At 36.0% G+C, this 26,219-nt stretch overlaps 1 protein-coding gene across 3 annotated transcripts in view; it reads right to left on the bottom strand.

Annotated features, from left to right (window-relative positions):
- LOC145277050 (rho GTPase-activating protein 6-like) overlaps window positions 1–26,219 on the bottom strand; it is an 840,447-nt gene that overhangs the window by 99,244 nt on the left and 714,984 nt on the right. The gene's annotated exons all lie outside the window — the stretch shown is intronic.

The following is a 26,219-nucleotide window of genomic DNA, read 5'->3' as shown; positions in this document are numbered from 1 at the left end:
ACTAAGAAAATTTTATATTTGCTGATAAAGCACTAAATACTAATGCAATAAATAGAAACATCTTTGGAAAGGACTGTTGTGATAAGTGCAAGCCGTGTGGCGTAACTATTAAAACAGCCTCACGCATTGTTAGTGTGTGCTAGTTAGTACGAATGTCGTCATGACAAAGTATGTGCAAATCTGCATTGGAGTTTGTTCCAAATATTTGGAATCCAAGTGATGGACAATTGGTTCCAACATCACATAGAAGCAGTAGTGGAAAATTAGGACGTTAAGATTCTCTGTGATTTCATGGTTCAGTGTAACCGAGAGTCAACTCACAGGAAACCGAATATTGTAGTTATGAACAAAAAGACCAATTATTGATGTGGATTGCCAAACGATATAAACTTAACAAACAAAAAAAAATTTGAAACTACGAAACTATCAGAAACTGAGGGTGGATATTGATAGCTTGTAGAATGAGAAAACTTCCATCATACCAATCATCATAGGTGTGCTTGACTTAGTTCCTGATGATCTTGAGAAACAGTTGCACTCATATTGAATCAAGTACAACATCAACGTACTCCAGAAGTCAGTCCTGCTTGGCATATGGAATCAAGTACAACATCAACATACTTCAGAATCAGTCCTGCTTGGCAAAACAAACACTCTATGTCAGGTGTTTTCATCAAATTGACTCTTTGAATATACTCAATAGCTTTGGTATAATATATATATATATATATAAAACACAACAAAAACGGTGTAAAACCCCACAGCACTGTGAAGTAAACGAAACTAATAATAATAATAATAATAATAATAATAATAATAATAATAATAATAATAATAATCAACGAATTCATCGACGAGTAATAAGAAAGAAGAAAAAGTTATTTCCTGTCGAATAAAACAAACAGGATGAGCGAATAAAAACAAATTTTTTGGAAAAAAAAATGTGTAAAATCTTTGTAAATCAATTTCTAATTTGTTGTTTTTCGGATTTTAATTTTAACGAAAATAGATTTTGAAACGATAGCTGATTCACTGGGCTAACCAAGAATGATTAATATATAAGTATTATTTGTATAGCTTGAGTAAAATTGAAATTTGGTTGAAACCACTCCCTCCTTAATTTTCCTTTGCGGACAGAAACCATACTAGATGATCTGAAAATCACCCCTTCTAAAGTACAGGATATCATAAAAAAGCTAGACACCTCAAAAGCATATGGACCCGATCTCATGCCGGCTGTACTATAAAAACAACTCCGTCAAGGTTGCTCCAGTTCTCTCCAAACTTTTCAACAAATGCCTTAACGAATCATGATATTCTGACTGCTGGAGTGGTACCAGTTTACAAGAATTCTGGCGAAAGAACTGACTCATTAAATTATCGTCCCATTAGCCTCCTCCCTCTTTGCGCCAAAATATTTGAGTCCATTATTAATCAAGCTCTAGTCCACCAACTTAAAGTTGCTAAACTTCTGTCCGACCATGAATAAGGATTTAGGTTAGATATTCTAATTTTAATCTCTGAACGTATATACTATGCACTGGATAAAGCAGAAGAATGGAGGGCAGTAGCCTTAGATACATCTAAGTCTTTTAACATGGTATGGCACGATGACCTTCTCATGAAAATCAGATCCTATGATATGCCTGGACGAATACTCAACATAATTAAACCCTTCTTAAATAAGTGAAGAATCCAGGTTGTCCTCGATGGTCGTATGTCAAAGCAATATGATGTAAATGTGGGTGTGCCACAGTGGTCGATACTTGGACCTTTATTATTCCTGATATTCATAAATGGCCTCCCTGATAAAAATGTCTCTGAGATAGGCATAATGTTACATGAGAAGGGCTGTCCCCTTCTCATGTAAGTAAGAAGGGAGACTAGATAAGTGAAAATGATTTTTGGAAAAGGCTAGAATCGAACCCTGTAGGCAAGTGCTAAAAGATAATGGATAAATTGAAATCCTAGGAATGCAGTCGATTGTTAATTCTTTTAGCAATAACTGGATATTAAATATGTCAGTTAAAAGAATGGACAATGCGAGTCTATAGGTAATGATTTAAAATAGGTTTGATATTGAACAATTAAAATTGGAAATTCTTTTTTTGCCAAAAGTGTGTTTGGACAGACATAGTTAAAATACGTGTGAAAATGTAGTCACGTTGGTATGACGTCATAAACAAAGGAGTTTCTCAATATATTGAATCGAGCGTTCGAAGCTAGGATCAAATAATCGGAGAGAATCAGAGAAGATTACAATCACACACAGTGATAGAGTCAGGTGGAGACTGGGAGCCTCTTAGAGGCGAAGGGTACAAGAGAGACCAGTTATACAAGCTTAAGTTCTTGACATCATCAAGCAGCCGACAGATAAATAAAGAAATCTCCATCAGTATTTTGTAACTGTTTGTCTCCTGTCGTCATTCCACCAACTGGACAGGTAAATGTGTTTTTATCATCATCTTAATGAACTTTGTATAAATCTCCCCCTCAAGTAACGTGTCCCCTCCTCTGTGTTAACAAAAGCTTTATAAATGAATTCGCACCTCTCTCTGTATTTAAATGTCACTCACTCAGTATTGTCATCATGGTCGTTATCTCTGTTCTGTGTGCCTGTTATATGTGTCTCCAATATGTACCCGATCCAATATGCACCCCCTATGCAACAATATTTGCTGACGTCACCACGCTCTATAACAGACACGAAGGGAAAACGTATAAACACATATCCAAGGAAATGGCAGAAACTCTAGAGGAAGACCTCCAATCTGTAGTGGAATAAATGATAACGTTTAATGCTGCCAGGACTAATCTTGTATCCTTCAATAATTATAAGAAATCTTCTCACCACCAATAGCTATAGCTAAAGATACATTATCTGAAAGTACTTCGTTTAAACTCCTCCGCTTAACTTTCACATGGAACATGAGTTGGAACAGATACATCGAGAGCATTACCGTATCTGCTCTACCGTGCTAGAAAGTTACTAACGCCTAAAAGTATCTGTACCTCTGCAAGGCCACCATTCGCTTATGCATGGAGTATTGTTATCACATTTGGTCTGGTGCATCTGCTATTAATCTCTCGCTCCTAGACAGGGTTCAAAAGAGAGTTTCCAACCTGAAAGGTCCTGAACTGTCATCTAAGTTTCAATCTGTACCATCGACGAAATGTTGCATCCCTCTGCCTGTTTTACAAGTATTTTAATGGTGGATGCTCCGACGAACTACAAGCTCTCGTACCCCTTTGATGTAAATACTCCCGACAAACCTGACAAGCAGCAAAATCCCACCCCTTCACAGTTGAGATCCCTAGATGTAAGAAAGCCTTCTACTCCAATAGTTTATTTTCCAGAATTGCTAGACTTTGGAATTCCCTTCCGGTTTCCTGCTTCCCCAACTGTACTGACATGCAGAAGTTCAAGTGTAATGTAAAACAGACATTTTGCTGCTCAACTTCCTACATAGTATCTCTGAAACTTATGGCTCCGATAGTACCCTCCTACATCAAAGTGACACTGTGCCTTGTTTGGGGTGAAAATGTGAAAAAAAAAAAATAAAAATAAACCATGTAAGAGCGTTTTAATAATCGATTATTTTAGTTCCGTGGTATTGTATTCCACAGAAGGGAGGTTCTTGAAAAGAAATTTTTCTCACAAGACGGCCGAGTTGAATCCCAAGAATAAAAATTGTTGTCATTCTGAACAACAACAAACCTTACAAAAAATGTCGGATCCATCTTGTAAATCATCGTGGATTAATGCATTAATGTCAGGACAAAACAAAGACGATTTTAATGCCGGAATATTTACAGAAGCAACAAAGAGCAACACTTTTCTTCGGCTTTAAGAGAATGTTTTTCTCAAACAAAACATTACACAACAAACATAAAAAACAAGAATACAATAACCGGTAATTTTAAAATGCGTCTATTCAATCTACGCGTTTAACGATGTTATTCAATCAAAACTGTATATGTACATCAAATCTGTTGCCAGGGACGCTAGAAAAATGGTGGGATCGTTCTGCCGCTCCAGAAGATATCTCACTACTGATGCAATTCTCTATCTATATAAAAGTCAAGTAGGTCCGAGGATGGAGTACTGCTGCCACATCTGGGCAGGAGCTGCTAACAACAGCCTATCCTGCGTTGACAGAGTACAAAATAGACTTCGTGGTTTGGTGGGGGATGCCATTTTCTCTTCATTGCAGCCTCTCTCCCACAGAAGAGACGTTGCGAGCCTGTCTTTGTTTTATCGTTATTTCCATGGCAGGTGCTCGTCTGAGCTTCAATCTCTCGTCCCCCCACGCCAATCTTTCACGAAAAATACCAGTCTGGCTGAAACTACTGTCAATAATTTTCCCCACTCTTTATCTGTGCCTAAATCCAAACGTAGATTCCATGAGCAAAGCTTATTTTTCAGAAGTGCACGATTGTGGAAGTCTCTTCCGTTTGCCTGTTTCCCACCTGACTACAACTTGGATGTCTTCAAATCCAACATAAACAAATTCCTGGTAAACTGCCCCCTTAAGTAAGACACTATATCAAATCTCCAATACTAATGATTACGACGATACTATCTCATTGATTACTGTACACGCAATAACCCTTATGTCTGAGTGGCCTCCGGGCCTTGATAAGTGGTGACCCCCATGTAAAAAAAAAAAAAATATGTAACAGCAGAGTAGAGTTTCAGGAACACTACACTATATATTCATATATACATAACTAGCGGCGCCCGGCGTGGTCGAGTTGTACACTACGCTAAAACATGATATATTAATTTCTGCAGATATGCATTATTATTATTATTATTATTATTATTATTATTATTATTATTATTATTATTATTATAATAAAATCAATCCTATATTAAACATTATATATTACAAGGAATAATTTGCTCGGTGGACTAATTCGCAAAGAGAATAAAAAATAAATGAAAAAATAATAATGATAATGTCGTTCATCAAATCCGTCTTTATTTGTTTACAATGTCACGTCAGGTGATACCTGGGATTGACGATCTCTAAAATAGTCTTTCTTCCCATAAGAAGAATTTTTACAAGGGAATATTTTACGTTACACCGACCAGGGTTACACAGGTGTAACATAAACTAATCCCCTGTAAAAATTGTCTTTTTATCTATAAGAGAAGAAAGATTCTTTTTATGATCGTCGGATGTTTTCGGTTATCGATACTTATTGGATGGATTTATTTACAAAAAATTTCTAAGAACACTGCCAGAAATATTGATTACCTTTGCGTGAGATTTGTAAAAGAGAGACTCAGGCGTTTCGGAACGTATGAGGAACTTATGCACACACACTAAGTTGTATTTTATATAATAGTAGAAATAGTAATTATTATTGTGTTGCTTTAGTCCTTTAGACGTTAACCCAATAAAACTAGTCTTTAATAAAAAGCAGAACTGTAATGTTGCATGAATGTTTTTATTGACTAAATATATTTATACATGTTTGTTCATATCTTGAGTAAGACGCCTTGCTAGTATATCAACGGAAATGCCATGTAATAAAGTAAAACAGAATAAAGGAAATGCTATTTTAAATTTAAGTGTGACAGACCGATAGATTATACTTTTACATGGACACATCAAAATAAGATGCGTCAATTCGATCAGATGACAATGGTGTTTGAAGCCGAAAATACTATTGCTAAATAAAAGAACTTTCAAGTTTTCTTTAGTTTGCATTCAAGTTTATATATTATTTGATTGGAATTCATGATTGAGATGAGTATTATTTATTTAATTTTTATTTATTGCAGAGAATTATCCTCATCTTTTTTAGTTGTTTTTTTAACATGAAACAATAACTAAAAAAGATGAGGATAATCGTCTGCAATCAAGTTCTATGACGATGAGAATGGTATTCGAAACCAAACATACTATTGCTACATCGAAGAATTTTAGCGTGACAGATCTTCACAATCCTGCATATTTTATAAATAATTGTTTCTATTTTACCTATGGAGCCCTAAAAAGTTTGGGTTAGGGTTAGGGTTAGAGTTAGGGTTAGGAGTTAGGGTTAGGGTTAAGGTTAGGAGTTAGGGTTAGGGTTAGGGTTAGGAGTTAGGGTTAGGGTAAAGGTTAGGAGTTAGGGTTAGGGTTAGGAGTTAGGGTTAGGGTTAATGTTAGGAGTTAGGGTTAGGGTTAGGAGTTAGGGTTAGGGTTAGGGTTAGGAGTTAGGGTTAGGGTTAGGAGTTAGGGTTAGGGTTAGGAGTTACTATTAATCGGTCGCATAATGGTCATGGTAGCAGTGATAACTAAGAGTATCCCCAGCCTTACATTCTCCAAAGCTCATAAATTCGGCCAGGGGATTCAATTTTGTGTCACGGGCGGTTAATGAGATGTTGGTTGGTTGGTTTTTGTTTTACGGCATATCAACCCTTTTCAGGTTATTTAATGCCGAATTCAGTGATTTTGAAGAAAATTTTGTGATAAAACATATATATATTTTTTTCAAGTCGGTTTCTATTTAACCCATAGTTGGGACCCTAACAGGTACTACCACTCCGGGTCAGAGTGGACCTGGGAGCAATGGCAATTAAAGGGTGGCTCCACACTCCCCAAAGCCAGCAAGCTGGGGCCTCACCATCGGATATAGTTTAAGGTCATATCCAGGACCCGGTTAATGAGAGGTTGCGTATTTGATAGGGTTAGAAAATAAGGTAGATTATAAGATGATATAAAAAGTTGGGAGACAAAAGGTTTAGGGTCGAATGAAGCTGTTTAGCACTGAACTCGCAGATGGACCTCAAAATAGGCCAAAAAGTGATAGTAAGAAGACGTTACCCCAAAAGTTTTTAAATTAGGGCCATTGCCAGAGGACCCACATTCAAGGATCACACGTCTCTAGGAATGAATACTAAATAATAATGTAATATATTTGAGGAGAAAATCATATCTGCCATCATTTCCTTTACATATCTTATTCTTTATTCCAACTAGTGGGATAACCCCTAGAAATTACACGGTGTTTTCTACATAATTTTTTTCATTTATTGTTAATAATATTCTCCTTGAAATAATTTCTGTCAACGTTTATAGTATTAAGAAATACATAACTTTTATTCTTCCGTTCAAAATGCCCCGAATGGTCCCCCCACCACTTCAAGGAACCAGGCGTCGCAAGAGGTTTTGGTGCCTTTTATTTATTTATACCGTCTTATTTTTATGTCGACACTGCGCATTACAAGTACTGTCACGTTGTCGGCATAGGCGGATTACGTCACCATGATGCAAGCATCGGGAAAAGAAATCCTCTGAAGGACTGGATTCACCCTAAGTTTGCGAAGGAAAAGTTCTAACGCGAACATAAAAAATATTGGTGAAAGCGGACATCCTTGACGAATAGATCTGTACAAATTTGAAATGTATTTACTATTTAATATGCGAGTTGGACAACTAAAATGATACTTGCTGTAACTGATGATCACGTGTGTGAGAATTCCAGGTGAGTAGTAGTAATAGTAGTAGTAGTAATTCTGATTTCGTTTTAATAATAATAATAATAATAATAATAATAATGATAATAATAATAATAATAATTATTCTGATTTCGTTTATCAACGTCTCCCTAAAAAGAGATAGAATTTATTTCCTGAGGATTTCCCTCAATCCCGGCTCCAAATCAGGAGCTTCAAAGATCAAGGGTTTTCCTAAGAATATTGGTGGTACCTACAATAGCTGAGGCCTGGAAGCAGCCTAAAACATCGAGAATTCGTAGTTTTTTCAATTGTCCTTCCAGAAGACTTGATACTACTACTAGTAGCGTACCAACTACGACCGGGATTATGTGTGTTTTAACCCCGTGTATACGCCTTATCCCCAATACCAATGGAGCATAATTGCCCCACTTCTCATTCTCCTTCTCTCTCGTTCCTGTCCCAGGATACTGAGAAGTCTATAAATTGCCAGTTTTTTGAGACCTTGTCAATGACGACCAAATCCGGACGATTATGTTCCAATTGCTTGGTCGTTATGACACTTTTGTCCCACCATACCCCTACATTGTCATTCTCACTTGTTCTCACTCTATCAGGCACCTCCTCAAACGACTTTCCAGCAAACTTAGCTCCAGCCTTCTTACAGACCTCCAAATATATCCAGAATTCCATGCGATCGTGTCTTTTGCGGTACTCTCGCTGGGCCAAACCTCTACACCCTGCTCCAATGTGCGTAATTGACTCTGATTCTACAGTAACTTCCTCTCAAAGAACCATTTTTTTGAACAGACGTGTTTTTTTTTCTTTGAAGATTGTAATGCTGGGTATGGGGCAGCCAAACCATCTGCCAACATTGCCCTGCTTTTTATTGAAACCAACCGAGAGCTCTTTTTAGTATCCTCGCTGTTCCCTTAAGTGCAATTTTTTTTCTTTTTCTTTTTTATTTTTCTTCCTTTGAAGATTGTAATGCTGGGTATGGGGCAGCCAAACCAGCTACCAACATTGCCCCGCTTTTTTATTGAAACCAACCGAGAGCTCTTTTTAGTATCCTCGCTGTTCCCTTAAGTGCAATTTTCTGGAATGCCTGCTCTTGTGCTGCACAAACAAAAGCTTCAGTACTCTTAGCCGGATACCCAGCTCTAAGCCATTACCATGATCTTTCAATAGCGTCTTCTGCTATATCCTGGAAGAACCTTCCATGCATTTTCTTCCTAGCCAGTTCCTCTTCCCTTTCTTTGTCCATACGTTTCACATACTCAGCCTTGATCTCACATACCTTCACTTCATTTGCCACAATCTTAAGCATCCACTCTTCATTATAACCACATACTCCTTCAACGACATCTCAGTTCTAACACTATCTTTTACACTTTTCAATCCTCTCCCATCATCTTTTCTCTTTTGATACAGCCTTGCTACGCTACTTCGAATGTGAAATATACCAAACATTGCTAAAAGTTTTCTTGTATTGATATCCATGGCATGCAACTCCTTGTAAAACCATTCTAAAATTCCCGCACTGTATCTCAAAACACTGACTGCCCATGCATTCACTGCTTTCATTAGGTTTCCTCCATACAGTTTCGACTTTGCAATTAGTTTTACTCTTCTAAGATACTGACTTTCTCCTTCATTCATCTGTTCATGATGCCTACACCCTCCAACACTTCCAAATACTTATACCATGTATCTTCTATTTCTTTCATGATTTCTCCATTTGGTAGCACTATTCCATTCGGATGAACATTTAGTCCCCTTTTCATCACCAGCACCGCACATTTACTAATCCCAAACTCCATCCCAATGTCATCTGAATATGTCCCCACAAGTTCTACCAGTCTCTCCATTTCTTTTTCATGTCTACCGAATATTTTCAAATCATTCATAAACAGTAGATGGTTGAGGCGTCTGCCACCAGATCCAAAGTTATACCTCAGTTTTTCTCTCTTCAAGAGGAAGCTGTGGCATCATTGCCATTACAAAAAGAAGTGGGAATAACGAATCTTCTTGGAATATTCCACGTTTAATGCCAACCTGTCCCAGCACCTCTCTGTTTGCTGTCAGCACCGTTTTCCATTAAGCCATACTTGTCTCCAAAAGTCCTATCACATTCTCAGCAACCTTCATCATCAATAGTGTTTCACGTATCCATGAATGAGGAACCATATCATAAGCCTTTCTGTAATCGATCCATGCTACACTCAGATTCCTCTTCTTCTTCTTCTTCTTCTTCTTCTTCTTCTTCTTCTTTTTCTTTTTCTTCTTCTTCTTCTTTGCATCCTGCATTAATACTTTATCAATTAGTAGTTGCTCCTTGGAACCTCTCGAGCCTTTCCGACACCCTTTCTGTTCATCAGGGAAAACACCATTACTCTCAAGATGTTCATAATTTTTTTTCTGCAAAGATTCCGGTTAACAGTTTCCACATTAGTGGTAAACATGTAATTGGTCTATAACTATTGGCATCTGTTTCCTTTGCAGGTCTTTCCTAATCAGTGTCGTCCTTCTTTTAACAAGCCAATCAGAGACGTCTTCAGACTCTACGAACCTTTGTAGGGCAGCAGCTATAGGTGGATAAAGGCATTGAAACTGTTTAAACCCGAAGCCCATCACTCCATCTGGACCAGGTGCCTTCCAGTTTGTCATCCTTCGTATGCCAGCCTTCACGTGATCAGTGGTTATTTCAACTTTCTTCATCTGTGGCATCCCTGATAGCCGTTCTCTGACCTCTCTCAACCAGCTAGCCTTCTTATTATATCACCCTTCGACAGGCCAAATCCCACTCTAGAACTTCCTGGCATCTTTTGCATTTGGAGTGTTGTTATTTCTCTACCTGTTTACTACCATTTAATTATATATATAGCTGGGACTGGTTGTTCCGGAAAAGGTTGTTCTGCCGAAACGCAACACCTTTTCCAACAAAGTTCCGAATTTTTATTCCACCAGTGTGGATCTTCTCCTTCAACATTATTGAAACGGTCCTCGTTCCCTTTTCCAGCGATCTATACCTTATTTCATCCTTGGCTGTCCTAGTTTAACTCCTTTTCTTATTTCTTCGATTCTACCAATATCTTTCCGCCACCGTTTAATACTTTCTTCAAGCGGCCTCTGTCAGCGTGGCCTTCTATCCTTCATTTCTCTCTTTTTCTTCTGTAATAAGCCAAGACGATTCGCAACAACATATGACGTTGCATATAGAAGTTTTTTAAGTTCCGTAATCGATATGTTCTTTCTTATGATGTTGTGAATTACTCCTTGAACTACTTTTACCTCACGGGTCATCTTTCGCCTATCACTACTCTTCATGCTTGGAATATCTATGATCTCGTCTCCAAGAAGAACCTCTCTTAACTTCTGAAGTACTTCTTTTTCTAAAGAAGTCAAAGTTCGAACTTCATCACCACTTCTCCATACATCTGCTCATTTCACTGGTTCCATTGTCTCAGAGTCACTGATCTCATCTGCCTTAGATCCTTCAAACTCCTTCTCATTACTTCTAATAATAGGATCCATTCCTCCTCAATTATCCGCCTCCCATCATCGCTTACATTTTCCTTCTGCACTTCCACTCTCTCAGTTCTTTCATCAGAGCTAGTTTCATCAATTTCATTTACTTTACTCCCCTTTTCACCACCAGCACCGCACATTTACTAATCCAAAACTTCATCCCGATGTCTTCCGAGTATGTCCCTACGAGCTCTACCAGTCTCTCCATTTCCTTCTCATTTCGACCGAATATCTTCAAATCATCCATAAACTGTAGATGGTCGAGGCGTCTACCACCAAACGTATGAAGAATTCTTGGTAAAATTATTTATGACAAGAAATTGAAGTACATAACAATTAAACGACGCGGATGTAAGCGTGACACAGAAAATGCCACACACGTTATCGTATTAATATATATATATATAGATGATGATGATGATGATATATATAATGATTATAATAATAATAATAATAATAATAATAATAATAATAATAATAATAATTTTCTGAATTTCTTTTTAATAACGATGAAAATACTAGTTGTTATAGGAGCACTAGGAAGCGTCACAAATGATTTGAAAAAAAAAGACTAAAAGAAAAAAGAATAAAGAATAAAACTTAATGCAATAGACGGTAATGCTGGAAACAGTTTAAATTTTAAGGAAAACCTTCGAATGCGTAAACTGTTGAGGTGTCTAAATGCTGCAAAGCTGTCTACTCGATTAGTTTCTTCCCTCGAATAGCTAGACTTTAAAATTACTTTCCTGCAATCTGCTTCCCTGACTGTACTGACATGCAGAAGTTTAAATGTAACGTAAACCAACATTTTGTCTATCTACCCTAAACGGCACCCAATAGCGTCCCTTTACGTCCAAGTAGCGATATGCTTTTTTTTTTATTTAGGTGAACTTGAGTAAAAAAAGAACAACTCCACATGAGTGACAAACGCAAACCAGCTTTTAGAAACTACAATAGAAGTAAAACTAAAAGATGAAACCAAGAGAATAGAAATCTCAAAATTATAAGTTGACTACCTCCTCCTTCCCAACAAAAATTAAATGGTAGTGTCGGCATCGACTGGCATCCCACCAACCAGTCGAAAAGGATAAAGGAAGATGTAAGCATCGAGGCGAGAAAGCACTAACCAGACTTCCACTATGTGTGGGCGAGGAGAACTGGGACATTTGGGAGACTTATTGTCACACAAATTCCAATGATGACCAATAGTCAATGCGAGTGAGAAGTCGATGGTGGACGGCTATTGCGATGATGCAAATTCATTTGCAAAAGTTATTGAAAGAGGCGGAAAGTACTGAAAATCATGAGAGACGTGTAGTCATTTAGAGTACAGAGGACACCATAATTTGTGGTTAGTTAGCAATCTAATGATAACGATGAAAATGCTGTTTCAAAAAGAGTATTGTGTTCCAAAAGTAATGCCTCCTATTTTTTCATTCTGTCCGAATGTGTTATGATGACTGAACTCATGCATTCATGATTTGAAAGTTTCATGCCTCTGTTGCAGATATTGACGGTGAGAGACACTAAAAAATGGACGCCGCCCATGGACGTGCATCAAAAGAAGAGATGCGTCATTGGATTTCTAGCCAAAGTGCATTGAGAATGGTGGTGACTATGTATAAAAAGAAATTCTGGAGCACAAAAAATCGCTTGTTTTAATTGTACTACTCCCATCTTCGTTGCACTTCAACATTTTAAGTTAAAAATAGAGGGCTTTACTTTTGAAACGGCCCTCATACACAGCCATCGTTCATCGCTTGCTAAATTATATTGAGAATGGTGACTATGTAGAAAAAGAAATTCTGGGGCAACAAAAGTCGCTCCTTTTAATGGTACCACTCCTATCTTCGTAGCTTCTCAACTTTTTAAATTAAAAAATAGGAGCTTTACTTTTGAAACAACCCTCTTAAATATCCCCCCGAGATAAATATGTGGGCACACCTACGAATAATTTAGACATTCCTATCCGTTCAACATTCACACACCAATGTGTGGCATAGATTGTGGACAAAAGGGCATCACACCTAGATAACGTATGCCTCATAATCCGACCCATTGTCGCCTGTCCGACATGTTATTTGTTGTTTTGTCACTTTGTGATCCAATGCAGCCAATGAAATAACGGAGATGAGAAGAGGTTAAATGCCCATCGATTTCCCAATGATTTGCAAACTCTCGTGTTGTTCGCGTGCGAGTTCCCAGACGCACAGAGAAAGAAGCACGTATTGACAAAAAACAATAAAACAAGATATACAAATGAAACGGAAAAGGCGGATGAAATTCTTTACGCCGCCATTCTTATTTTGTGGGTTTCTCTTCTTGGCTTTTAATGTTTTGTTTTCTATTGTTCAAATGAGATTTACGGGTTTATATAGAAAACAAAGATCTTATCTTTCTATAACAACAGAAAGAAAAAAAAAACTTGTATAAACATTTCTATCTATCTATCTATCTATCTATCTATCTATTTATCTATCTATTACGTAAAAGTCACTTTGTGTGTGTGAGATTTCCTTCCTCATATGTTCCAAAACGGCTGAGCCTATCTTTTGCAAATTTTACACAAAGCTAATTTATATATCTAGCAGTGTTCTTAAATATGTTTTGTACAGAAATTCATCAGATGAGTATAAAAAAAAAAAAAATCCGATCTTAAAATAGTTTTTTTTTCTCTTATAAAAATGAAGTTTTGCAGGAGAATATTTTATCTTACAGTGTTTACAAACCGGTGTAAAATAAAATATTCCTCTGTAAATATTTTTCTTTTTCATCTATATGAGAAGGAAGACTATTTTAAGATCGCCAAGCTTAACTATCTGCTGATGTGATATCGTAAACAAACACTAACAGAGTTTAATGAACGACATTATCATTATTATTAAAATTTTTTATTTTATATGCGGATTAGTCCACATAGCAAATTATTCTTCGTAATATATAATAGTGAATAGATGATTGATTCAAGATAATTCATATGTTATCTGCATAAATTAAAATATCATGTTTAAGCGTATTGTACGACCGGACAACGCCGGGTGGACAACTTGTCTATTTAATAAAAAAATCAACAACAAAAAAACAAAAACAAAACAATTGCAATAATGTTCACACAGACTTGTGGTGCAACGGATAAAATGATTATGACAGACTAAATGAAGACAATCTATCCTGTAGATTAAATTAAGAGATTCAGTTGAAAATTTCATACAAATTCCCGAGTTCGACATAAATATTCTAGAGTATCACAAGATACACCTGAAAAAGCTCGGAGGTTACATCGGCAGAAACAAATAAAACCAAGCTGATAACAGTAGTCCGAATCATCAACTATTCACACGTTTCAGATTGCTATCTAAAGTTTGGTTGTACTCTTCGGCCTTCTTTAAGTGAATTTCGGTAATGTTTTTGGAATTAAACCCTTATGAATAATTAGGGTTCAGTGGGGTTAACACTTGAAACACAATTGCGAATTTGTAGGACTTCTATCCAGTCAAGGTTGACGGAACAAGAGCATAGCACGGATTAAATAAAGTATTCCGTTCATAATTCATTATGATTCCAGGGTTCGACAAGATACACCTTAAGAAATTCCGAGGTTACATCAAATGAAACGTTGTAAGAATAAAATTCAAGCTGAAAATAGTAGTCCGAAAAATTTAACGAATACGAATAATTAATAACTTACTAATGAATATATTGTTAATTAGTTTACATGTTCCGGGCTGAGGTTCTTATTTTAATCATTTTACTGTACACAAGACTCCGGCCTTCTTCATGTGTCTTTTGTTGGAATCATTAACCTGGTGTAGATTTTGAAATTAAATTTTTTGAAATAATTTATATTCTTAAAATTGTTTTGGTTATTATTATATCCACAATTTTAGCCGTTGTACGCTTAGCTATTATTCACGAAGTCGTTTCATGCTACTAAGACAAAGCTCCTTTTTTTCAACAATTATAAAATATTGTTCCAGTCACCGATTGTCATGAATAACAACATTCTAGTGGAGAGTTCATCATTCAAACTACTGGGCCCAACATTCATAGACAACATGGATTAGAATAAATACAAAGAATACATTGCCAAGACTGCTGCAAAGAAAGTAGTCTCCCTCTACCACGCTTGAAAAAATATTAAAAAGCCGAAAGGTTCTTATATCTCTACAAAGCCATTATTCCCCTGTGCATGGAGTATTATTGTCACACCTAGGCACTAAACATTAGTAATTCTCAAGTATACAGGGTCTAAAAAGAGTCTCCAATCTAATAGGCCCCGCACTGTCAACTAAACCCCAACCACTATCCCATCGCCGCAATGTTGCATCTCTATGCATGTTTTGAAGTACTTCAATGGGATGTGCATCAATGAACTCGTATCAGTGATGGATTCTCGACGTAAGCAGTAAAAACTCACGCTTTTATTATTGAGCCCCTGGATGTGTGAGAACCTTGTGCTTCTCTTGAATTGCTAGATTTTGGAATTCTGGGTCCGTATCTTTTTTGTTGTTGCTTCTCTGACTATACCACCATGTAGAAGTTTAAATTTAATGTGAACAAACACTTTGCTGCTCAACTCCCTACTTAGAGTATCCCCGTAAACATTTTATCTAATTTACACCAGCTTTTCACAAAAATCCGTATGAGGATAACGGTTTAAAACTAAATACGAATAAAGTTTCTGCTTCTGTTTACTACCTCGAAATCAAACGAAAGGTCAAACTAATATCCATAAAGTAAAGATAACAGTTGATACTCTGTTTGATCTGCGATACATTAATCTGCAAACTAAATAGAAACAGACAACGGAGATTTGTTTATCTTTTCTAAAAATGAGGGTTCAAATAGAACAGCCTTGTGTGATGCAGTCCTAGCATAACCTGGTGATCAAGTGAACTCACAGATTTTGCCTTCGAGAAGAGGTGCAACGTTACGTGGCGTTACACTTTACTTTGGTTATTCGTAAAAATAAAACTGGAAAGAAATAAAAATCCGGGTCGGCATTTTTACTTTTTTTTACAAACGTTTTTTGTTACCGTTTCTCTCCTGCCTCGACATCACTTAAAAAGTCTCTCACTGCCACATGTCGATCTAACCTAATCAACGTTTCTCCTTCCGACCGAATGCCAGCCACAGTCGGCCCATTCACGCCCTCCTTCAACACGCACTTTCCTTCTCCCCGACCACGTGGTGTCATTTTTTTTCTCATACCGGCTTGCTCCCACTTCTTAATTTGTATATGTGCCTTTTTTTACAGCAAGCCAGCTATCTTACAGCTTCTGCTGCAGTTTTTTCTTACGTGGTCAATTACAGAGGTAGGCATAGCCGTAGTAAAATGATTTTGTTGGTTGTTATACTAAATGAGATTTGCCTTGAAATCATTCTAGCAATGTACGATATATTATGAACTATCATAACCTTCTTTTTCAAGATGAAGTATAGTTTATAGAAGGTTAATCATCCCAGGTATTACCTTCTTAACTTATTATTTTTTAAAACTTTTTTTAACTCAAATTATAATAATAATAATAATAATTATTATTATTATTATTATTATTATTATTATTATTATTATTATTATTATTATTATTATTATTATTGGCTCATATGGCGCTTTCACACAAGTCAACAAACGATCTGATTGGAAACCTGTGGTGTTCTCTGGAAGCTGAGTGACAAAAAATCTCCCTAGACGTTCAGCTCTCTTAACCTCCTTCGATAGCATTTGCAAATGAATTTGCATCATCGCAATAGCCTCTTACCATTGATTTCTCGCTGGCAGTAGCCATTGGTTTATACTGGAATTTGAGTGGCACTAAGCTTCCCCAAGGTCCCAGTTCTCTTTGCACTTGTCCAGCCGAGGTCTGGTCAGCGCTCTCTCCTCGGTCTTTCAATCCTTCTTGACCCTTCTCGGCTCTTTGGTATCACTTTTCTATTGGGAGGAACGGTGATGAGACAATGAGGGGGGTATTATTATTATTATTTTGTTTGTACTATTTTGAAGTTAAATTATTATTATTTTTTCTTTTCTTACCATAATTCAAATGCGTAATTAAGGGTGCCACATTATTTAGTTTTAGTTCTAATTTTTGCTATTCGTATGTTTTTACGTTCCAAAGCCTTCATTAATATTACTTTACATAAATGTCTATAACAAAGCATCAAATAAATATCACCCATACATCCCTGCTTTTTTTCATTTTTTTCAGTTGTTGGTATCATAATATTTCGACAATACTGAAAAGTTGTGCTTAAAACCTCAAACAAACATTTCCAAAATATTGTATACGTTGTGTAATCACAGCATTAGAAAATTACATTTTTATACATGAAATAAATTATAAATTATAAACTATGTTAAAAATCAATACAGATAAGTTTTTCTTTGCACAAGAAATAAAAAAAAAGTTACACTTAAAATTTCTAAAACTCAACTGCTTTGAGTTATTATACACATTTTCCAAAATTTGTTACACTACCAATCCTCAAAAAGTTGCTTTTGGAAAATGCATTCTTTTTTTCTGTTATATATAGTTTAAACTTTCTACTGCAAATTTTTCCATTAGTTTAAAATTTAAAAATTCCATTAGTTCAAAATGTTAAAATCTCTGCCCCCTTCCCCAAAACTTCTACAAGAAAATCAGTCTAGTTCAAAGTATGTATGGAGATAATCAAATATAGTCGACATATGCCTGGAAAGAAGGACTATGTGAGCATTGGTAAAAATAGGCACACAAAAAACGATTGGTTCTGTGCAACCTATTAGAATTGCACAGTCCATTTAGAAACAACTATCCGTACATGAAACTTGGATTTTTTAAGTTTTGCACTCTAAGACCAAAATGGCGTGTTCTTAAAAGATTATCAGACAACCATTCTGTTTGTGTATGTAAGGCTCATAAAATAGGGCATTTTTACGATCTTGTTGTTTCACTGGAGGATTAGTAAACCTGAAACAATCGTTTTATTATAATTTTCATCACAGATTATGTAAGACCTTCTAGGGATTGTAGTAGATGCCAGTTCAGAACATATGTTTTTATAGGGACATAGCAGCACATATAATGTTTTTATAGAGACATAGCAGCACATATAATGTTTTTATAGAGACATAGCAGCACATATAATGTTTTTATAGAGACATAGCAGCACATATAATGTTTTTATAGGGACATAGCAGCACATATAATGTTTTTATAGGGACATAACAGCGCATATAATTTTTTTATAGAGACATAGCAGCACATATAATGTTTTTATAGAGACATAGCAGCACATATAATGTTTTTATAGAGACATAGCAGCACATATAATGTTTTTATAGAGACATAGCAGCGCATATAATGTTTTTATAGGGACATAGCAGCACATATAATGTTTTTATAGAGACATAGCAGCGCATATAATGTTTTTATAGGGACATAGCAGCACATATAATGTTTTTATAGGGACATAGCAGCACATATAATGTTTTTATATTCTATTTCAATGATGATATGAGAAATTGAAAACTGCTTCATCTTTTCCGAAGATTCAGATACTGACACTGATCCCCAACAATTGGTCACGAAAGTATGTATCGAAACCATTTGATGTGAGTGAATATTTTTTCGAATTACTCATGAATTAAAGAACGTGATAGAATTCTGGTTAAACCTGTGGCCTCGTCACAGAAAATTCTGATAAGAAACTCTCAATCAAGTCAAAAGTTTGTATGAAGATGACTAACACAGTCGACATAAAGAAAGATTACGAAAGCATCGGTGAAAATATGTGAAAAAAGCGACTTGTTCTGTGCAATCTATTAGAAGTGTACAGTGCATTCAAAGACAACTATCCCAACGTAAAACTTGGATTTTCTAAGTTTTGCACTCTCAGACCAAAATAGTGTGTCCATACTGAATTATCAGACAACTATTCTGTTTGTGTATCAAATGCATTATTGCTGATTGACGTGATTGGCTGGGAGTATACCTGCAAATGATCGATATGAGCTTCGTTTCAAAATCATCATAAAAAACCTAATCGGTTTGCCGCGAATGTTGATCCTTTTTATTTCTAGTTACAGAATACATCATGCCAATCTCTGCCCCCTCCCTCACCAATCTTTCACGAAAAACACCCGTCTAGCTGAAACCGCTGTCAGTAATTTTCCCCACTCTTTATCTGTGCTTAAATCCCGGGCCTTGATGTGGTGACTTCCTTATAAAAACATATGGAATATAATGCTGAAATTATGTGTTCAATTTCCCAAACATTAATTAATAAATTAATATAAGTGTAAATGTAAGTTAATCAGCATGTGATCCCCTAATGTCTTTTGTTGGATACTTTAACACACAAAATGCATTCGAAAATAAACCTTAGTTCTGAGACTGAATTATGCTTGAAAAAAAAATTGTTTTAATTGTGCTCATTAACCATAAATAATAACTTGACAAGTAACTCGCACCACTGTGCTATCTATATATTTCTTTCGTCTCACCTTCGGCTGATTAAACCACTTTCTAATATTTCTTATGTTCTCCGCGAAGAAAGATGATCATTTAATTCACATACATATGTGTGTAATATACCTCACGATATAGCATATGATGATATTACATAGAATTCATAAGCAAACTTTATATTATAACAACATATATAATTCACGATACAGTTATTGATATAATTCACGACATAACTTCACAGCATAACACATTACAATATAGTACATCACAATAAAACACACCACAATATAGTACAGCACTACAGACCACGTCACAACATAACATAAAACATCACAACATAACGCATCACAACATAAAACATCACAACATAACGCATCACAACATAAAACATCACAACATAAACCATCACAACATAAAACATCACAACATAAACCATCACAACATAAACCATCACTACATAAACCATCACAACATAAAACATCACAATATAAAACAGCACAATATAATATATGATTTAAGATATAACTTTATGATATGACTTGCCTATAATTAATCACAATTCAACTTGATAAATATTCATAATAAAGCACCTGATATTACACTGGAAGTATATCACTCATTCCCACCTGCGCTTTCTTTTCCACAATATTCAGCAGTTTTTGACATGGCTTTAATACAAATGAAATCAACACCCACACGTGATGTAAAAAAATGCATATTTATTATAATTTTCCCTTGCTGGTGCGAATGGTACAATTACGTGATACTATGAATAGAAAATGGTGAGAAAAAATGTCTAACGACGAGAATTACTATTTTTTTCTTTTTTTTTTTATAAATGTAATGAAAGGTTACAATCTGAATCCTAGGAGGTCAGCCTTCCAAACGCTACCCCCTCTCATTGCAGCAACGGGTAGGGGCATGTATATTACGTATTTATTTTAGTATCGTCGCTTATGTGCCCCCCCAACCTGTGAGAGAATGTTGAAATGAGTGAGGACATTTGACGGGCGATTTGTTTCCGACCTTGAACGCACAACAGGTGCGTATTTTTAGCTGCAATCTAAAGGGAAATCTAACAGATCATTTTTTAAAGGCACTAATTTTTGACTACATTAGCTAAATATGTGACATATCCAACCCTCGTGGGGAGGCAATTAAATAATAACTATTAAAATATCTTAAGGACGTTTTCTATCTGGCGTCTTAAGGATTCAAACATTTCTTACTCTATATTTTTAACCATCGATTATATTGTTCTGTTTTTTTTTTTTCTGTAGATTGCGTTCAAACTACACCGACAATGTGTTCACCCCTGTCAACACCAAAGTAACACTTGACAAAAATCTTTTTTGCATTTAAAATCGGTCGAACATACGTCTTCCACAACCTGTCCAACGGAATGGATTACTACGGCAAGAGTTACTAGGGACAATTATGTGTGCAGTGCTATGAGGTCTACTCTGTCTTTACCTTTTCGATTTGAGAAGCGCCCTTGCTGGAGAATGCTGGCGAGGGTTTTCAGGCATCTTTTTGTAGGATAAGAGTGCACTGTTTGTTATACTCGTATTTTTTTATCCGCACCTCTCAACCCAGTGTCACATCTTTCTGCGGTGATATATATATATGGAACACGTACATCAAGTCTGTTGCCAAGGTCGCTGGAAAGATGGTGGGATCCTTCTACCGCTCCAGAAGATATCTCACTACTGATGCAATTCTCTATCTATATAAAAGCCAAGTACGGCCAAGGATGGAATACTGTTGCCATATCTGGGCAGGAGCTGCCAAAAACAGCCTATCATGCCTTGACAGAGTACAAAATAGACTTCGTGGTTTAGTGGGGGATGCCCTTTTCTCTACCCTGCAACCCCTCTCCCACAGAAGAGACGTTGCGAGCCTATCCTTGTTTTATCGTTATTTTCATGGCAGGTGCTCGTCTGAACTCCAATCCCTGGTCCCCCCTCGCCAAACTTTCACGAAAATCACCCGTCTAGCTGAATCCACTGTGAAAAATTTCCCCCACTCTATATCTGTGCCTAAATCAAAACGCGGATTTCATGAGCAAAGCTTCTTTCTTAGAACTGCACGCCTGTGGAACTCTGTTCCGTCTGCCTGCTTCCCTCCGGACTACAACTTGGATGTCTTCAAGTCTAATGTTAACAAATTCCTAATGAACCGCCCCCCTAATTAAACACTTCATAAAATCTCCTCACTAACGTGATGTACTTGCAATAACCCTTATCCCTGAGTGGCTTCCGGGCCTTGATAAGTGGTGATCACTGTGTAAAAAAAAAAAAAAAAAAAAAAAAAAAAAAAAATATATATATATATATATATATATATATATATATATATATATATATATATATATATATATAACAGAGCGCATATTAGCGGATGTGAAAATAGCAGCAGCAGCCCAAGATAGATGGTTAGTGAAAATATTAGCAGCAGCAGCCATTAAAGTACGTATGTAAATTAGCAAGTGTGCGCAAGATTACGTCACAAGAAATAGAAAAAAAGAACAGCATGTGGTCGAAGAGAGAAACAATTTTGAACAACTTACATGGTTTATGTAACCAACACACCCTGTCGATCTTTCTCGTTTAGAAGTTTGTATATATATATATATATATATATATATATATATATATATATATATATATATTATATACATTCAAAATGGCATAATGGAACCATATTAAAGGTATTTGCAGCTTCTCTTCCAATTTTCGGATTTTAATCATGTCAAATGACACTATTTCCTTTTGACGGCTTGATTGTCGCTATTTCTTGTGATGATTTAAGGGAATAATAGATTCAATGATTGATATAATAATTAAGTGATTGATTTTGCGCTACGAAACAGATACTGTCAAGAATTGTAAATGTCAATTAAATTAAAGGAATAATTATAAGATTGTCAACATAATGAATTTTGGAATATAGTTTTTTTTCCATTTATTCACTATATTGCTCTGTAATTACATTGAGCTTCTTAAATAAGGATTTGTATATATTATAAGAAAATATATTTCTACCGATATATATATATATATATATATATATATATATATAGAGAGAGAGAGAGAGAGAGAGAGAGAAAGAGAGAGAGATAGATAGAGAGAGAGAGAGAGAGAGAGAGAGAGAGAGAGAGATATCTAAGTATCTACTAGCACCTCCTGACCCCAACAGATATGCATAGACGTACCGGCATGTACAAACCCATACTTACCCATGAAGCAAAATATGCAGAGAGTGCAGCAATCTTGATTGACAGTTCGGAAAACAAATATTTGATAACAAGTTTTGACCTTTTAAAATTCGGTTGACAATATTATTTAATTATTTATCATTTCAAATGCGAAAGTTTCATAAAATTTTAGTTTAAAAATACATGCACAAACATATTTTTTTGCTATATTAATTCATTTTTTTTACTTAATTTCCTTAATATGGTTAAGCAACTTGGAATACATTAATCGAAATGGTAACCAGTAATTAACCGTCATCATTCTATTTTGACGTTAATGTGATTGTGACTCAAAGTATAGATAGGTGATTTTCAAATGTATATTGTCAACCGAATTTTAAAAGGTCAAAACCTGTTATCAAATGTTTGTTTTCCGAACTGTCAATCAAGATTGCTGCACTTTCTGCATATTTTTCTTCATGGGTAAGTATGGGTTTGTACATGCCGGTACGTCTATGCATATCTGTTGGGGTCAGCAGGTGCTAGTAGATATTTAGATCTCTCTCTCTATATATATATCCATCTATCTATCTGTCTATCTAGACAGTATAATTTGCAGGGGTCAACCATTGTGTCAGTTAGGTACTTTTATGAAAACTATAAAGTTAATTGCTTAATTTGAAAGTAATAAAATCCAAACGCGGATATGACGAGATAAGAAAAAAAGGTTGGCAATGAGTTGAAGCAAAATGAGTTGATAGAACAAAATATATCTTGCAACCAATATGAATAGACGTTCTATTTAGTTTATCTCTTTACTTATATCTTTTTTCTGTGTTATACTCTTCCTCGTATTTACATACTTAATCGGTTTCCTATAACAGCACTTATTAATGACGAATCGATTATACTTTTTGAAGTTTAAAGAATCGATAGATCCTTCCACCAGTCACCAAAATGGAAAAGCCGTGACCAGTATTTGGATATTTAGTTCTTTCCCCCTGCAAGAACTCTGACACTAAGGTCGAAGAGTGGGATTGAGAAGTCAACACCTCTGAGAAGAACTCTGACCTGCAAAAAGTGCCTGGGCAGCCCCGTCGGAGTTTCTTAATCACACCATTTCAACATTATTATATATTATTATAATGATATTCGAAAATCAAGTCGCTCTCATATTCTTATAGGGTTGCTAGATTGGCATTTTAAAATCCAACTTTTGCGAATTTGGCTTGGTTTTGAAGCAGTTGGCTTTCACAACTTGTATTTGGCCAGTAACGACGCTGGAGAGATAAATAACGACGAAAGCTAGAACACCAAACGTTCAGGTTTCAATTCCTACGGATGGTATCCAAGTAATACTTTCAAATCCTTTAAAATTATTACATGTGATAATAATCAATAGAGAATTAGCTCTATAATAATGAATAGGAAATTTGCATGAATTAAAATATAATATTTATGCGTATTGTATGACCGGGCAACGCCGGGCGGCCTTCTAGTATATATATATATATATATATATATATATATATATATATATATATATATATATATATATATATATATACAGGTGGCACTTGACTTTAAACAAGAGGACATAAGTCTAAGAAAAATATTAATATAGATGTTTTTTACATAGAAGTCACCACTTATTAAGACCCAGAGGTCATTCGAGGATAGGGTTAAAGAGTGTACAGTAGTCAATGGCACAATATTTTAGTAATGGTTAGTCGTGGAAATTTGGTAAATTGGATTATTTAAGGGGAACGGCTCATCAAGAACTTGTTTACATTGGACTTGAAGACGACCATATTGTAGTCAGTTGAAAAGTAGGCAAACAGAAGAGAGTTCCATAAGTGTGCAGTTCTAAGAAAGATGCTTTGTTCATGATATCTACGTTTAGGTTTAAGCACAGATAAAGAGTGGGGTAAATTACTAATACCGGTTTCAGCTAGACAAGTGTTTCTCGTGAAATTTGGCAAGGAGGGACAATAGATTGGAGCCCAGACGAACACTTTCCATGAAAATAACGATAAAGCAAAGACAGGCTCGCGACGTCTCTTTTGTGAGAAAGAGGTTACAGGGAAGAGAAAAGAGCAGTGTAAAGATAGAAGCTAGGTTTTAGATGCATTAAAAGTAACTAGCCACCTCTTTCCCCATTGTACCACATGTTCAAGATCAGAGGACAGAGAATCAGAGAGAACTTCCTCGTTTACTGCCTTTGATGTGCTGCTATAGATCGTAGGGTCGTCAGCATAAATATATACGAATGATCTAAGGATGTGATTTGGAAGATCATTGATGCAGTTCAGGAAGAGAGTTGAGCCCAGGATGGACCCCTGGGAGACCTCAGCTTTAATACTGTGAGCGTCTGATTTCTGCCCCTCAACCACTACTCTTATGAACCTATCAGAGAGAAATGATTTAATTATTGAGAAGATATTTTCAGCTATAACGTAGCTGGCGATCTTGTGAAGTAGACGTTTATGCCGTACCCTATCAAAGACCTTTGATATGTCAAGAGTATTGCCTAGAAAGTTTGCCTTCATCGAGAGATTCGCTAATCCTATGAGATATAACTGTGAGCACATCAGCTGAAGATCTAACCGAATGGAAACCATCTTGCATGTCACTAAGAAGGTTATGTTTACTGAAGTGGTTGATTACTTCTGTATTTAAAACAAATTCCAGCAACTTACTCATGCTGCACAGGATATTTATTGGTCTGTACTGAGGGGGAGATGAACGATCTCCTGCATTCCTAAATACGGAGTATACTGACGATGTTTTCCAGGAGGTGTTAGGAAGCAATTCTCCTTAAGACAACGCTTAAGCAGCTTTGTAAGTTAGTTCTGGTTGAAGCTTTTTGAGCACTATAATTGGAATGTCGACAGGACCAGCTGCTTTACTGGAATCAAGGTTTTTGATTAGTTTGGCAACATCACACACAGATATGTGCATGTCACATAGCGTGTTTTCTGATTCAGGAAGAAATACCCATAGGGTAGGATTAGCTGCAAAGTTCTTGGCAAAAATTCTGGCTTTGTCTGATGCGGAGGAGATTACCTCAGATCCATTGATGATGGTTGGGATAGAGCACACGCTTCTGTTCGTGATCATGTTTGCTATTTGCCAAAACTGGTGGGAACTAAGCCGCTGCTCAGCTACTTTAGACTCGACGGACTGAACATACAACTCTCTTGCATTCTTTATTACTCTTTTACAGTGATTGCTGGCAGTCCGGACAGCGGCTTTAGTTTCAGTACATCTATTACGTTGGAAGCGATAAAAAAGTGATTTCTGTGCATAATGGCAGCAGCACATTCCGGAGAGAAACATGGCTGGCTATTAGGTTTTTGCTGGAAATTTTTTAAAGGTCTGAAACGGTCTATACCTACAATAAACCATTTCGTCAGGTCTGATACTATAGGGGACACACCTTTTTAAACATGAAACGCAGAGGTTGATCTGATATAAATGCATGGAAGCCATAGACTATCGATATACTGTACGATGTAGAAGTATGTCTGAGGACTTACTACATTTCGTTTTTATCTTAACTGATACAACAGAGTGGTTGGAAGATTGAACA

Source organism: Euprymna scolopes, chromosome 5 (genome assembly GCF_053919585.1).
Source record: "Euprymna scolopes isolate OS-2025 chromosome 5, ASM5391958v1, whole genome shotgun sequence".
NCBI lineage: Eukaryota > Metazoa > Mollusca > Cephalopoda > Sepiida > Sepiolidae > Euprymna > Euprymna scolopes.
This window is presented reverse-complemented; position numbering and strand designations above follow the sequence as displayed.